This window comes from Pogona vitticeps, chromosome 10 (genome assembly GCF_051106095.1).
Source record: "Pogona vitticeps strain Pit_001003342236 chromosome 10, PviZW2.1, whole genome shotgun sequence".
Taxonomy (NCBI): domain Eukaryota; kingdom Metazoa; phylum Chordata; class Lepidosauria; order Squamata; family Agamidae; genus Pogona; species Pogona vitticeps.
This window is the reverse complement of record NC_135792.1, coordinates 8,591,052-8,605,128: the sequence shown is the minus strand read 5'-3', so window position 1 is coordinate 8,605,128 and position 14,077 is coordinate 8,591,052. Positions and strand designations below refer to the sequence as shown.

Here is a 14,077-nt window from a genome sequence, read left to right as displayed (position 1 = left end):
CGCCCTGTCACTCTTGGTGGTCAAAGTCTTACCTCTCTTCTCTAGGGTCTTTGTGTAACCTAACCTCCAGGAGGCAATTACATTTCTGTGTCTGTGTCTGCGTCTCTCTCTCTGTGTGTGTGTGTGTACTCATCTGTTTCTAGTACTGACACCAATTCTCCTTTCAACAAAGGGTGGATTCCCATGAACTCCCTTGCTTTATTACCAGCTGGTTCTTATTAGGGATTAACCAATAAAAAGGAGTAACACAGTCGGCAGTGTGTTCTTCCCTGTAACACATTGCCATGTGTTTCAATTTATGAAATCTACCAAGAAAGTAGATTGCACCCAAAGAACCACATTCCATACCTCACATATTTTGCTTATTTTGATAAATGTTGCTTTTCAGAGACCCTTAAAAAAATTAAGGACAGGGGCAAGTACCTGGCACACATTGTCTGCTCACAACTGCAGCTCTGGATTTGCTGAGCAGAATTAAACCACCAAACAAAACGCTTATTGCTTCTTTGAGAACAGGCTGCTAATATTTTTACAAAACTCCAGCTCAAGTCCTTCAGTTAGAGGGGTCCAAAAATTGTATGATCTGAGTTTTTCTGAGCTTCCTTTTCTTCATTCACACACACACACACACACACACACACACACACACATACAGAGAGCGCGAGAGCGAGAGAGAAATTGAGATTTTTATTGTGATGTTCATGACGGCATGCTATTATTGTAGTTGTTGTTGTTGTTGTTGTTGTTGTTGTTACTTCATAGTGTATTTGCAATGAGATAAATTTAGAATTTACAAGAATGTTGTACTACATCCAAGAGTTTAGCATTAATAGGCAAAAACTACAGAGTGTGGATTGAATTTATGTAATATAGGATTGGAAAAGAGGAGGTGATGAAACTTGTGATGAAACAGCTCAAAGTGTGTGGATCTAGTATGAACTTGCTAGAGGAGAGAGAGATGAGAGTATCTGAGAGAGAAAAGCATACGTACTGCACAAAAACAAATCTGAACATAAAATACAAAATATGAGAATATTTGAGAAGAGTCCTGTGAGATATTTTATACACCAGTTACAGAAATGACACTGGGAGGAATTAGAAACTGGAGGCTTCATAACAGACTAACAAAAATATATTCCCATCACTATTACCTTGAGTAGTTCCTTCTGAGATTCCTGTTAGAGGTTATAAACTAATAGGATTTTGGCCTTTTATAATGTTAATATCATTCAGAACTTGGATTTTTTTTTTTGAATAAAACTCCCAGAATTCCCCAGCCAATGGTGCCATTTTAATCATGGCTACCCACACACAGAGGCTTGGTTGCAGAGGGGTATCTGGGGACTCAAGCCTACGAAGCACTAGTATGCCTGGTTGTGTATTGGCAACTAGGAAAAATAACCCTTGCTTCATTTTTCGTTGCACACTTGGTGGGTTGTGTCAAGGAGAGTTGCCTTACCGTGTTGGGAAGGGAAGACTTAGGGTACACTGGGAAACTTTCTTTGTTTATCTAAAGCTGTTGGAAAAATACACAGTTGGATGAAATTTGAAAAATGCATGAGATAAATCCCTCTCTCTTTCTGTCCCAAGCAGAAGGAGGTTGTTTCCAAATGAGCTTCTGTTGAAGAATCCCTGCTGTTTGGGGGAGTGAGATAGTCAAGAGTCTGAAAGACATCTCCGAGAGAGAAAGAAGGAGGGTAAATAGAGAAAGAATCCAATAATAGAGCTTCTCATCTGGAAACATTAAAAAAGGGGAGGGTGCTTCGTGTCGAGGTTGAAATTGGGATACTGTTTGTGGTGGGTGGCAGATTCCCCTTATTTTGGAATGTGTTTATCTTTGCCTGATCCAGTGGTTTGACAGGGTGAGAGAATGGCTCAACAAGTATCGGTAAAAGCAGTTAAATGAACCAAGGTACCAAATTGCTATTTACACAAAAGGCACAAATACCTTCTTTAAAAAATAGCAATAAATTCCTTCCGCTGGTAATAACTTTATAGTGACGAGGCCCCAAAGTAGTTAGTTACCTCTGTAGTTATAATTTTAAAATGACTCTTGCATTTCTTGTTTCTCGGACATAAGTGAAATTTGCTGTTTTTACCTCTGTTATTTTCTACCTCTCGCTGTGGTAGAAAATGCTCTCTACTTTCATCCACCTTGTTGTCAGAGGATGAGATACAGTCTAAAACAGCCCTTGAAGAATGGTAAACTCCGCCATTATATGAGGGCACACCCCTTGCCTGAAAGCAACTAAAAGATAAAGTCACATGTGCCTTATCAAGATTCAATTGTGATATAACTTAGTTATGTGTGAGCCCTTCTTGATTTTAGCCTTTGGACAAAGGAATTGATGACAAGTGACTAGTTATTTATAATTAGTTACTTCTAAGCTCTCGTTTGGATTCCTCAGCAATGTTCCAGGACCTAGGCAGGATGACTGCAAACTTGGAGCAAAAACCTTATCAATTGAAGATAGGTTTGGGAGCTAAAAGCGGGGCTTGGAAGATCTGGATTTGACACAGCTTTAGAAAAGATTATTAGAAAAGATCATCAAGTTTAAGGATGTGTCACTGAAAACCAGGATCATTCACATTCTTGTGTTGCCAATCACTGTGTGTGAACGCTGGACTGTGAAGAAAGCTGATGGGGGGGATTATTCTTTTGAAATGTGGTGCTGGAACAGAAATTTGTGGATACCCTGGACTTCCAGAAAGACAAACAAGTAGACCCAAGATCAAATCATGCTTGAACAGTTTCTTGAGGCAAAAATTTGAAGCTAATGTAGGCTGTCTGACTTCAGACACATCACGAGAAGGCAGGAGTCTCTGGAGAAGACAATAAGGGTAGGAAAGGTGGAAGGCAGCAAGAAACGAGGAAGACCAAATACAACATGGATGGACTCCTTAGAGCAGGCTTGTCCAACCTTGGCCCTCCAGATGTTCTTAGACTACAGCTCCCAGAAGCCTTCACCACCACCTCTGCTGGCCAGGATTTCTGGGAGTTGAAGTCCAAGAACATCTGGAGGCCCAAGGTTGGGGACCACTGCCTTAGAGGTAGCCAGGGCAGAACATTTTGGAGATCACTCATTCACCGTAACTCAGAGATGACTTGAAGGCACATAAGAACAGCAGCAAAGTGGATGGATCCTGGACCATCTTGGCCAGTTAGGAACAAAGGCTCTAACTGAGCCTTGGGTCAAGTGGGCTAGGCTTGTTGCCAAGGTTGGTGGCTTAGGTCCTAAGATCATCTTCCCATCATTTAGAGGACATCTTTATCCTTCCGCAGGCATGGTCTCTTGCAATTTCTAAGAAAGGCTTTGTAAGCTTACAACAGGTTTGGAGTGAAATCCTTTGTACAGAGCAGACTGGACTGCCCAGCTCCCCCTTTTTTTTGTTTCTGCCACTGGATGAAGAAACACAATACTGTATCTGGCTTTTTTGGGTGGGGGTAGACCTGGGATGTGACTGAGTGTCCCAGAGCTTTCAGATTGCTGCTGTCAGCACAGAGGAAGGAAGGACTCTCCCTTCTTGCTCCCTCCTTTCCAGTGCTCTGCATAAAGCTGATACAGCAATTAGCAGCACCTCCGTCAGGCAGACACAGCCAGAGTGCCTTGAGCCAATGGCTGGCCGGATCCGGAGACAGCTGTAAAAAAAAGAGAGAGAGAGAGAAGAAGAAGAAGAAGGAAAAAGCTGGCGCCGGGAAGGTTTATACAGGGTCAGCAGCCCACAGCTGAACATACGAAACGGTACTTTGTGCCACTCCAACCAGAACCAGAGGAGCAGAGGAGGACCTGTGGGTTAGGGAGTCGGAGAGGCTGGGTGGGATGGCATGATTTGTGCAGGATCAGCAAAGGCTTCTGACCTGCGGAGGCTGAGAGTGTTGGGGGGCCCCTCCCACACCTGGGAAAGGATCGTAAGGTAGAGGAGATATAAATCAAATCCTACCGCTGCCGCCACATTCCCCCCCCCCACCTTCTGTCACAACTTTGCTTCGGCAAACGAAGTCTTGCTGGGTTGGATGGCAAGAACAAACAAACTGAGATGGAGAGACAGAAAGTCTCAGGGGGGAATCAGAAGGATATTTACCTTGATGCCTTCTGGGACTAATCCAGGCATTTCAATTCCAGGCTGTCACCGGCATGACTTAAAATAATCCTAATAATCACCGTAGTAATAATCATAAAGTGACATAAAATGTTTGAAGCTTTCCAAACCTGCCCTGGCACTGCCATCAAAGCTGGGCTGACACAAAATTTTAACGATGAGTGCTTTCACCTTCACACTCCCAAATATCTTGTATTTAGTTATGTAGATGAGCCAAGTTGGCCAGAAAGTTCGGCTTGTAAATGATTCAATTCAAAACCCAGAGCTGAACTTCACAGTTTGTGATTTATTTTCTTCTTTCCTTTGGTAGATGAAAGGTGCCCTCACCTTACACCCTTTAAAAATGGCCTCTTTCAACTCAAATATAGGTTTGTTTACTTGTTTGTAAATCCCCATTGCGTTCAAGCAGCTTACTCTGTAGTAACTGTGTTTTGTATTGACTCCACTCACAAATAAATCTTAGTTACTTGTCGAACACCCACAAAACAGTACTTCGGGAAGTATAAGAAATGGTGCCCTGTTTTGAATGTGTGTGAGAGAGTGTGGAGGAAATCTGTGCTTTATTAATTGTCTCCTTGTCTAACAGGTGGTACGCAACTCAAAGGAAACAAAAATAACCTTCAGAGCATCGTAACATCACAAACCCCTAGCTCACAGCTTATCTGAAGTGACAAGGTAATCTTCTTGGGGAAGGAGTTCCATAACAGAGAGTGGTGCCACCGTGGAAAAGGCCCTGTCCCAATCTACATCAGAACTATGCACAACATCTTGGTGCACAGCCTGAGGAAGATTATTTATCATAGAAAGCTAGATGTTCACTTTTTCTTTGTCTAATAAAGCTATCACCTGCTCTTGTATTTGTACGACTGAGACTCAGACTACATCAAATGCCAGTTTTACAATTAGGAAAGTCTTTCTCCAAGGTAAAGGATGTTTGTTTCCCTCTGGTGATGAACCACTGCAGCTTATGCACAGGATTCTGATATACAGTTTTTTGTCTGCCAGATATTTTCCCAGTTCTAGATGAGAAAACTAGATATTTAAAGGCCCAATCCTTTCTCATTACATTCCCTGTTTCACTCCAAAACTGACAAGAATGATTTCTCTTCACAGTTGGACACATCCTGGAGTTTTCAACGTAGCATGATTACAGCAAACTGCTGCCATCCATTGGCACATCATTAAAAAAAAGCAGTTTTATTAGACAACAGTAGTATGTGCTCACTGATTGGTTGTATTGTGGAGCCGTTAAGTTAGAAGTTCAATACCGCACCATGTCTCCTTGACAAGAGCTGAACTTGATGATCCATAGGGTCCTTTCCTGCTCTGTGGTTCAAAGATTATTATCCTTTTTGAACTATTTCACGTTTTTGCATTCAATTTCGATCCTAGATATGAAGCAGATGAGATCTGTCCAGAACTTGCTGGACCATAAACTCCAGATTCGTCAAATAATCCAGAAAATTTCTCTTTCCCCCTCCAGCTCTGGATTTGGCCCAGTGGATGCCAGTAACTCCTATCCAGAACAGATACTTAGTGTATAAAGAGCGGTTTCCTGGGAAATATAAAGAAGTACTAGAAGTTCCCGAATGTTTTCAGCCATGCACACTTTGCAAAATTTGTTTAGTCAATATGGGGACATTACTCTTTGAGGCCTCCAGCTGGAGCTAAATTAAGCCAGCTCCTTGGTGTGTGGATGTTCCAAACACCTAACCCAAAAAGCACACGCTGAAGCAGCTCTTCCCCGCAGGAAGAGGGCTTGATAGCCTTGTGTTGTGGTTCCAAGAAAAATCCAAGAGGTGTTCTTTGCACAGCAAATGTTCAGCTATGGAGGCGAGTTAAAATCAACAAGGGAATTTGAAAGCTGTCACGAAATGCTAGGGAAATGAAAAGCCTTTGGTTACTCTTGGCCTCGGCATATGTTTTCCGAGAAGTAAAGTGACCCAACAAATCATCTTCCCTTGTGCTATCCTTCTAGCTACCTGCCTTTTTCGCCCCCAGGCCTGATGTGGTCCTCGGACTTTTCACAAACCTGGATTTGTGATTATTTAACTTCCCACCACCGTTCCCATGTCTTTTTGCAGGAGATGCAAGCTTGGTTTTACACTAGAAAGAGCACTTTTAAAGGACCATTTCTTGCTTCTTCAGCCTGATGATCTGTTGACTTACAACCTCATTCTCCATCATAACAGACAGCTGTGGGATTACACTACAATTTCTCAGGTATTATCTACTTTATCTAACCAGCTTCCAGCAGTTAGCTATTTCAAAACCAAAGTATATCTTACATCTTATATTTTCAGTTATCCATAATGTATACTTTAATGTTCTGTTTAATCATCTGGTTCCTTAAATATTTTCCCAGCAGCCTGATTGCTTTTTTTGTAGGGATGTGGTGGCGCTGTGGGCTAAACCGCAGAAGCCTGTGCTGCAGTGTCAGAAGACCAAGCAGTCGTAAGATCGAATCCACGCGATGGAGTGAGCGCCCATCGCTTGTCCCAGCTCCTGCCAACCTAGCTGTTCGAAAGCATGCAAATGCAAGTAGATCAATAGGGACCACCTCGGTGGGAAGGTAACAGCGTTCCGTGTCTAAGTCGCACTGGCGAAGATTGTCTTCAGACAAAACGCTGGCTCTATGGCTTGGAAACGGGGATGAGCACTGCCCCCTAGAGTCGAACACGACTGGACAAAAATTGTCAAGTGGAACCTTTACCTTTACCTTTACCTGATTGCTTTTACCATTATTCTGCTGCAGAGTTTTGAATATCCAGATGGATTCCTCTAGCTGTGCAGCAGAAGTGCACAGATTCACAGAGGAGAATTCGCTTCAAGTTCCCCAGAGTAGACCACCCCTTTTTCTCATTAACTGGCACTCACAGTCTCAATAACTCACTCTTGAGACATTAGTTGTAAAAAGAATAAAAGTTTTCACAAACCATTCCTTAAATATCTCACATACCCTGGAAACCCTGCCAGGTTCATTCTAAGTCACAACCAGCTGGATGGCGTATTACACGCACAATTAGTTAAGAGGTTCTTTGGTTAGGGGACACCACGGTGCTCCAGTTGGTAACAGAGATGTTCGCAAGAACAAAAGAGAGATACTTTCGAAAGCCAAGTGAGTCGGAAATAATACGTAAAAATGAAAGCCACATTGGAATTTGGCAGGAACATTAAAGTTTCTGCAGTCCTCTGAACTTCAGAATCTTGGAGTTGATTATAATAGCATGCCAGGAATTTCCCCAGAATCCTGAGTTCAGACATCATGTGTGACACATGTGAAGTCTGGCAAGTCCAGGGTGGGACGCAACTGCCAGTCGAGATGTCTTCTTCTTTGACATGAATGAATAGAATAAACAAAGAGGAGAAAAATGTGGCTTCCCTCCAACTCTGGGGCTTGTGATCTACTGCCACAGATATATTTTTTTTCCTCCTGAGATGCCTAAACCGCACCTGTCTACTCCCATTTGACAGTCCTGAGGTTCAGAGATGAGAAGACAGTGATAGGAAGGAATTGGCCACTCTCTGTCTACAGGATGTTGTGACAGGGTCCACCCCTGCCTAAATCCATGAAGGTTTTCTCCTCAGTGTGGCCACAATTGCACTCAAAGCACAAAAGAGTCCCACCGATGATGCCTCATAGCCCAAGTGTGGAAACACAGCCATCCTGTGTAGCCCAAGGCCACACAAGTTGGCTCTACTCTCAAGAAGCAAAGTGTGAAACCAAATTCTGAATGTCTAGCTCCTCAGCCAGATACCTAATTCACTGGGCAATCCATATAAATAGAAAAACAAACAAACAAACAAAAAGATAAATCGATAAATGTAGGTTACTCAGCTTGCTTCCTCCTCCTCTCCAACCTTTCTTTCGCTAATTACAAGGTAACACAGATGGCTCCCCTCTTGCTTAGCCTCACAGCAACCCTGGAAGGTAGCTCAACGAGTTCCATGGTTCAATGAAAAGTAGCCCCTGGTTTTTCCAAGTCCCACGTCCAGCAGTCTAACCAATCTACCATACTGGCTTTAACTACCGGTATATATACTTTAACAAATAATATTGCACACTAGAGAAGAGCTTGGGAATGTAAATACTATAGTAAAGGTTCCAGATCTCCTGCACGTGCACAAGGCACATCTTGCCAGAGATGATGCCAGGATCTGCCTTTGCAAATCAAGCCTTCCTTCAGTGTGAAGATGAGTGATGACTGTGAGCAAAAGCACAAATTCGGTGTACACATCAAAGGCCTGCGGTCTGAGTTGGTGTCAATCGGCATGGCACCCTCTCAGCTTCACCTGGAGAGGGCTTATCTCCTGCCTCTGCATTTCCAGGAGAAAAGTGTCAGGAAGGAACCCATTCATCACTCAAGTTCCCTTACAGACTCCTGCCTGGAGATGCATGATGAATGGAAGTCTGGGCCATCTCCCTAACCTGTGTATTTTTGTTGCCGTGTGCTCCATGGTGGGGGAGAGCTGCTGTAAGGAGAGGATGGTGGCCATTGGCCAGTATGAGGTGTTTTTTTTTCTTATTAGTTCCTTTTTTTTCTTTTTGAAAAGAAGCCAGACTGTCTTGGAGGTTTCCATTTGCCTCATATCAAAGCAGTGACAGTTGACCTTACCGTGTTCTTGAACCATTAAGAGTTGGGGAAGTTACTTTCCTTGGAACACAACTCCCAAAGACCATGACAGCTAGGGAAAGTAGGAAACCACGACTTAAAAAGTAGCTATGCAAAATTATAAATATCCCATAGTATAAGGGTGGGTAAAAATTAGACATGGGTCTATTGGTAGACTACTTACCGATTCCATATATTTTTGCTTTGTTTGTTTTCCAGTAAACTCACAAGCGTTTCTGACTACCAGTTGTGTGATGACAGCAGCAACAAAATTACTTCTGCCTTCCTCTGGCCATAAATTATCATGAAATGAAAAAAAAAAGAAGCTTGGTGTAACTGTCATGTTATGTGCCATCAAATCACATCTGGCCCTTGGAAACTTTAATAGGGTTTTTAAGGTATAAGAGATATTTAAATGTTGTTTTATCAGTGCCACCATCCAGTAAGCTTCTATGGGTGAGCATAGGTTTGACCCCAAGTCTCCTGAGCTCTAATCTAGTATTTTGTCCACTACATCAGTGGTTCCCAACCTTGGGTCCCCAGATGTCCTTGGACTACAACTCCCAGAAGTCTTCACCACTAGCTGTGCAGGCCAGGATTTCTGGGAGTTGTAGTCCAAGAACATCTGGGGATCCAAGGTTGGGAACCACTTTGTTAATCCCCCATTATCACACTTAGGGGTTTTTCCATTCAGTGGAAGCTCAATATGCCTGTCTAGTAAGTTTTGCTTTTGAGGGGATATGTTCACAATTGGTCTTTATTATTGCATCTTAAAATGCTGTATACCTTTTCCAGTGGTCATACTTGAGGCTGTTTATGTATATATTTTTTTCCTTTAAGTGTAATGAGGTTGGGGAATTCTGTTGGCCCCCATTTGCCTCAGGAAGTTGTAATGTGAGCCAAAAGTCTCTAAGCGTTTTGAACAGTGCTATTTGAAGAAGGTTTCTTATTTAAAATTGATCGTTCTTTCTAGATTGCTTCTTAAAAACATAAATGTGGCACAACAGGTTTTGATGTACAGTGTGACACGGAGGGCAGAGGGAAGAGGGGAAAAAGAATTTTTGGAAGAAGCTGTCTGAGGAAAGAGAGAAGTGATTGTTCATTTGCAGGCATTTGGCCTCAGTGAGGGAGTAAAAAATAGCTCAATGAAATTAGGTTGTAAAGAGGGTGATCAAGAAACCTGATTACAATTTGTTAAAGGTCACTGACTACATACAATAGATCTTCCTTTCTCTTATATAAACATTCCCAAAAACAAAAGCAACTTTCTCCAGACTTTATGACTGTCACCTTTACATTTCTTAGAGAAAATGACTCCCCCCCATTTCCTTCAGCACCAGTAAGCTGATGATCACAGATTCCTATCTCATCTATATTATCTTTTCTGATTGTTTCTTTTTATGTATGTGTGTTAGTGTTGATGTATAAAGGCTGACAAGAGTTACGGATAATTTATTAATTTGAACACAACTGCTTCTTCTCAGGAGGTATTCCTGCTCCCTTTAATAATAATATTATAATAACGGTATGCCTTCAAGTCAATTTTGTCATATGGAGACCCTTTTCCCAGGTTATCTAGGTAGAGAGCACGCAGAAGGGGTTTGCCATTCCCTTCCTCTAGGGGGCGTCCTGGGACTGTGCAGCTTGCCCAAGGCTACACAGGCTGGCTTTCCTGGGATGCACACTGGGGGAATCAAACTTACAACCTCTGACTTCGCAATCAGATAGCTAACTCACTGAGCTACCCGGCCAGCTGTAATAATAATTATATATTGACAAGTCAGTTCTGAATTATGACTCAGTAGATCCGGCTCTAAAATGAACAAGTTTGAGTCTTTGCAATCATGGGCAGCACTGTTTATTCACTTGTTCATTTTATATTTTCCCCTTCCTCTCTGGACTGGGACCCAAGACGATTTACATTAGAATTAGAAAACAAGCAGCATTAAAATTGCGATGTGTCCTAAACATTATAAGACAATGGAGCCAGTTATACAGGTACACACAAATATGTCTAATAAAAGTATGCTACTTGTGTCTAATAAAAGTATGTTACTTCTAAAGAAGACTCCCTGGAAAAGACCCTGATGTTGGGAAAGTGTGAAGGCAATAGAAGGAAGGGACAACAGAGGACAAGATGGTTGGACGGTGCCACCGAAGCTACCAACATGAATTTGAACCAACAGAAGGAGGCGGTGGAAGACGGGAGGGCCTGGCGTGCTCTGGTCCATGGGATCATGAAGAGTCAAACACGATTAAATGACTAAACAACAACAACAACAACAACACTTCTAAATATCATATAACTAGAAGACACTGGAAAGTGTCATCAGAAGTTAAATTTGACTTGAATGTAATTATTTTATTATATTTCAAGATAAAATAATAATAACATTCAAAATTAAAGGAAACATCAAAGTCTACCAGTAGAGGGCAGCAGAAATAATCTATCCAGCTTCCTTCTGCAGGTTCTTCCAAAGTCTGGGAGCAGCCACCAAAAAGGCCAATTTTTTGCATCCTCGCTAAGTGAGCCTCTGAGGATGGCAGAAGTGAGAGGCAGGCATCTCCTACAGATTCGGGAGTCTGGGCAAGTTTGTACAGGAGGATATAGTCTTCCATGTTGTTACAGGTTATTGAACTAAATCTATGGTTACCACTTCATTAGAAGTGGACTTCCTTAATACGGAAAATATGTCTAGTTTTCTTAGTATGAGTTTACCTAATTCCCCGTAGTAGATCTTGAGGTTCTAATGTAAAGCAAAGTCTTTTCTATGAGCTTGAAGTCTGCTAATTTAGGTTCAGGCCTATCATTGGAGATAGTCATGAATCAGAAAAATGGAGATTCATTTTTTATACATGATTTGACAAGGTTGATGGATTATGAATAACAAACTGACTAATTTTTTCTGACGAATCAAGGAATCAATTCAACAATTCATTTTTTCCTTTAAAACCCTCTGAAATGGCATTAAAGCACCTAGAGACATCAAATTTTCAGAGAAGCTTTCTCTGAATTTCCTCTACAACATCTCCAGGTTTGATGAAGATTGAGTTTCAGATGTCCAAGTTATACACTCACAAAATGAATCCCCACAGGAAAGTGTCCTTTAGCAGATGGCTTGGGGAAACCCACTCTTCACCAAATCTGGAGGAGAATCAGTAGAATTTCTGTAATTTTGGTGTCTATAGGTGCCTGGGGGAACTTACTGTACTTGCTGTGTCCCTCTTTGTGGGTGTATAGCTTGAATGTCTGAAACTCAATCTTTACCAAACTTGGAGGGATTGTAGAGGAGAGTCTGAGGAAGCAAAAAATTCATTCATATTCATGATGGGGCATTGATTCACACAAATACAAATCAACGAATTAGCAATTTTTGATGAATTTTGCAATTATTTTTTTTTTAATTTGTGCCCATCTCTACCTGTCACCATGCCTTGTGAGTGTGAATTCCATTAATTAACAAAGCATAATGTGTGTGTGTGTGTGTGTGTGTGTGTGTGTGTGTGTGTGTGAGAGAGAGAGAGAGAGAGAGAGAGAGAGAGAGAGAGAGATTTCCAGAGTAGCCATATCGAGTGGAATCTATACTACTAACAAATTTATTATAACACAAGCTTTTTATTGATTACAATCCAATTCCGCAGCTACATGGAGGTTATAATCCTGGAGATTCAGGTTCTCTCTCCACCATCCACAACCAAATTACCCTCCTTTCTCTTTTCCTATCAGCTTCTGTCAGGTTGCTTTGCTTTCCCTTTTTATATGCCATTTTCTTTCCCCCTGACACCCATTCCTCCCTTTTGATATGTTTGAGAGTGTGCCTTTTTAAAAAAATCTCTCTCAACTGTTCCCTCACAAATATCACATGTGGTCTGTGTGGGGCACTTCCTGCCATTTAGGAATATATATATATCTCACACAAGCCGGCAGACCCCTGCCGAAAGAAGCCAGCATGTGGAACACCCAGGTTGACGGTGTGTGTGTGAGAAGATCTAATCCATACCAGATGAGCAGCTAGCTGCAATGGCCGATTGAGCCCGGCCAAACACAACGGGGAAATTTAGAACAATCCCTTCATCTCACTTCACTTCAGCCTTCCCTCTCCCTGCAACCTTCTTCAGCCCTCCTCCCCTCCCCACCCAACCTAAGTGGACACTTCAAAACCCTAGGAAAATATTCTGAGCAGCATAGCCTCAACTTTTAAACTGATATTGTTTGGGTTATATTGCCTACCAGGCAATGTTCTTTCTTCACTTGAAAAATAAACCATCGAAAGCATTAATGCAAGGAGTCTATAAACACAGTCATTCCTACGTTTTTTAATCCTGGTGTTTAGGATTCAGCTTTTCTCAGGTCTACAGTTCAGTCTGATGGGAGAACCAGATGGGTTGTGCACTTTTCCTGCGTGTGGGGAGCTACTCTTGATTTACAGTATATCTGAGAATCAAACAGTGACCATCTCCCTAAAGGCATCAAATTATATGATCTGCCTCCTACTTTATCAGGCTGATATTATTAGTGGACTGCAGATGCAAAAAATGTGGTAAAAAAACATACAGGGTCCTCAGTGTTCATGAAGCCAGTTTGGGGTATCCTGTTAGGACATAGATTAAACATTACAAAAAGGTAAAATGCAACTAGATCTCAAAGTCAACAAATTTAGGTAGCTGGATGTCCTTGATTTGAATCTGAGGTAAAGTTTTGAGGGTGCCTAGGAACAAGATGGGGTTCCCCTTACTGATTAGCCTTACCTTCTCCTGGCTGTCTTGAGAAGAGACTGCTCTGAAGAAGGAGGAGGAGAAGGAAACATCATTCACTTGGTTAATTATTGCAGAGTCCAAATCGTAGCTCACTGACTGCTGCTCAGTTTACCAAAGATTTCTAGTAATGCAATAATCAGCTTTCTTAGAAGAAACTGTAAAAAAAAAAAGGGGGGAAAATATCTCAAGAAAAATCCTCCTGTTCCTGAAATGGCAAACATAATTATTAAGTCGGCTTCTTTTGCTCGCTGCCTGGAGGTGGAGAAACAGAGATGAATCAACAAGGCTGCACAACATGGCCACCCATTTTAATGTTGATGCGTAAAGTGCCCGCTGCTCAGTGGTTCCCAACCTTGGTTCTTCAGATGTTCTTAGACTGCAGCTCCCAGAAATCCTGGCCCGAAGAGCTAGTGGTGAAGGCTTCTGGGAATTGCAGTCCAAGAACATCTTTGGACCCATGGTTGGGAACCACTGGTTTAGAAGATTATTCTGAATTGCCCTGGACACACAATAGGACAGTAACCACCCACATGTTAAGAAACCTTTAGCGTATCTCTGATCACAGTGAGAATCAAGTAACGTTGAGGAATAGACCAGTATTGTTA

General features: G+C 42.0%; 1 long non-coding RNA gene across 1 annotated transcript; it reads left to right on the top strand.

Annotated features, from left to right (window-relative positions):
* The first annotated feature begins 857 nt into the window (after window positions 1-857).
* LOC144584382 (uncharacterized) lies at window positions 858-12,994 on the top strand. Its single transcript, XR_013538592.1, has 2 exons — window positions 858-3,743; window positions 4,688-12,994. It is a non-coding gene; the product is annotated as an uncharacterized LOC144584382 (long non-coding RNA).
* The last annotated feature ends 1,083 nt before the right edge of the window (window positions 12,995-14,077 follow it).